We start from the raw sequence: 3,006 nt of genomic DNA, 5'->3' as shown, positions 1-3,006 counted from the left end.
ATGATCAACTAAAAGGTTCGAAGTGGAAGCGAAGGAGCGGTTAGCAAATGATCAGGGGCTAGTTTTGTTTGCTCAGTAAAGTTGCAGTAAGAGATGCGTGAACGCAGATTGAGCGTGTTGCTAGCAGAAGATCATATGCAAATTTCCTTCTGGTTTAAGAATAAACCTTTTGAAAATGCTTCTTTGTTTACGAGTTTTTTTCATGATTGCGGTGTGATTGAAGGAAGTTTTGCGCGGACTAAAACGTCCTTGAGTGATTTTTCCTTCCTGTAAGATACAATCGGTGGCTGTTTAAAGATATGTGCAAGCCTAGGTTGCTGCTGGATGATGTGCCAGTGTTTAATAAGAATCTTTTTAAGATTCGGTGTAGCCGGGTTATAAATGGTAACAAACGGTAAAATTTCTTTCGCCTTCTTTGTTTTGTTACGAAGAGCCCCTGTTCTGTCGGAGAACTGAACTTCAGTCAGGATTTTATGAACGAGTGTTGTGGGATAGCCTCTGTTAATTAACTCTTTTTCCTACTTTCCCAACCGCGAGAAAACCGCGGTAAATCAGCCATCGCCAAAAAATGTTTTTTTTCGCAAAAAATATTTAAAGTTAGGGGTAAAAAATACATCATTTTAAAGCTAAGAAAATAAGCTTTCCAACAGCATATAACTTATTTACAGACAACTGAAACATTTTATAACAGCGAAAGTTGAACGAAAACATTTAAGAAAAATAACAGTAAAATATGTTTTCGAGGCAAAATTTGGTCATTTTAGCGTTGATTACGAATTTTTGGATGCATAACTAAAATTTTCTGCATTCTTGGACATAAATTCGACCGAAGACTGATAAGGCACGAATATTTTTAGATTTTTAGTAATAATCGGATTAGTGATCAATGCGTAATGTGATAATGCGGTAGAAGTGTCAAATTTGCGACCCGTTGCTAACGGCAAAGGAAGCGATCGCATTGCGAATAATTAACCTCTGTTTGCCAAAAACCACCCAAATAACCGATTTTTCGACGGAAAATTCATCCCAGAGGATAAAACTATTCACTGGACATGTAGTAAAGGTAAATATGTTCGAGCGAAAGCGAAAACAAGCGAATGTTTTGAGGGAAAACACAATTATGTGAGATCAAAGGAACATGTGGTGAAGACACGCAATTGCATCGCTACGAAAATCTTACCTTTGATTTTAGCGCTTGAAATCCCATCCAATCCACCTGGTCTAGTCTCAGTGTTCTACATAACAGCACACTTGGTAAAAGACGGCTCGACGGGCGAGAGACTGTACGTTGTCGAAGTCCATTACTCGTCGCTTTTAAGATTCCACCGCCTGTCTTGTTCAGTATCGAATTGATTTGCCATTATTGAGCTTCATAAGGGTATATTTTGTTCAAAGATCCACTAAAACGCCATTCGCGTTACATGACTTTCGACGCCATTGCCGGTTAAGTTAATCGTTCTACTGTGTCCACCAGTGAAATCTACGCATTTCCCACTACCCTCTCGATCCTAAGAAAATACGTGCAGAAGGCTCTAGGCACAAAGACACCACTTAGCAGGGAAATGTCAGGCAAGACTTTTACCGACACGGAAAATAAAAAATAGAAAACGGAAAATCTACCCATTTTTCGACTGGGATTGCCATACGGCAACCCAGTAATAATATATTCCCCCGCATTAGCCTCCATTGCAAGCTAGTTCCAGTCCAATACTGAGAATACGAATATGGTATGTCTTCCTCGGGGTAATAAAACTCATTATGGTCTATGTATGGATCCCTAGTTAATACTACTAGTGTACCAACAGACAGCTGCCTCCCTCCCCCAAAACAAAAAAATACCTTCACAATACGTAGGACCATAAGGGTATCTTGCCACCTCGGAAAAAAAACCAATCATTTCTCAACGCAGCATTTTCCTTCTAGGTCTGGCCAAATGGAGACGATATTTTCCAAAGAAACTTCGCGTGCTGAGAGATACTGTTCGACATGTTTATCCAAGCATATGCATACTAGCAAAACATCTTTTTTCCTTGCACTGAGACGAATAGAACACTACCGAACGTGCGACACGTGTTTCTTTCGCATTTAAGCACTTGTTTTGATACATAACTAACACAATTTTGGTATCACGGACATAATTAAGGATGTGCACGTGGTGACATGGTGGTGGCCCACCGGCAAAATAAACAAAAAATAACGTTATCATCTCTTGTGCCGGCGATTTGTATACGGATTAATTTCACACGTATTTTCAGTCTTCACGCAACGAGAGCAATTTGGAAAACTGAAAATACAAGTAAAATTAATTGCATGAGGGCCCAGGGTTCGTGCAGGAGTATTGAAGGAGTTTTCAAGTACCAGAAATTGAGTTTTAATTCAAGGAATGTTTTTAATAAGATTTCTATGCCGTACAGGGTGTTTCAGTGTTTTCTTTGATGAAAGAGCCTACCTTAATAGACCGATTCATAAATGGCGGCCAATTTATAATTCTTTTGTCGAAGTGCAAATTAGCCTACCAATCCTCATTTTAGAGCAAGAATTCTTTTCAATTCACTGTATGGTATCGAGGCTTGGTAGGCTAATTTGCACTTCGACAAAAGAATTATAAATTGGCCGCCATTTATGAATACGGTCTATATTCTTTCCCACGTCCTGTGAGTTGAGCGCACGCACGGGCATTTTAATTTTGACATTTAATCTTACCTCAATAGTCAAATTTGGGCTCAATTTTTGAAATGTCTCTTTAACTTAGCACGATGTAATTTAAACAATTTTCGCCCAAGCAAAACTTTAAGGAGTTTCCCACCAAGGCCTTTTTTTCAAGGGCTTTTCAAGCGTTCTTGAAGCCCAAACCAACCCCAATCATCGTTCAGTAGTTTTGTCCCACATGTGATAAGGAGCGTAACCGTATGCGGCACGTAGACGACATGGTAAAGAAGTCCTGATATCGTTACGATCTGAAATACAAGGTTCTACGCACCAGTTTGCAACAAAAAAAAAACGTCA

This window comes from Montipora capricornis, chromosome 9, assembly GCF_036669925.1.
Source record: "Montipora capricornis isolate CH-2021 chromosome 9, ASM3666992v2, whole genome shotgun sequence".
Classification (NCBI taxonomy): Eukaryota; Metazoa; Cnidaria; class Anthozoa; order Scleractinia; family Acroporidae; genus Montipora; species Montipora capricornis.
The sequence above is the reverse complement of the archived record's forward strand: the minus strand, read 5'-3'. Positions refer to the sequence as shown.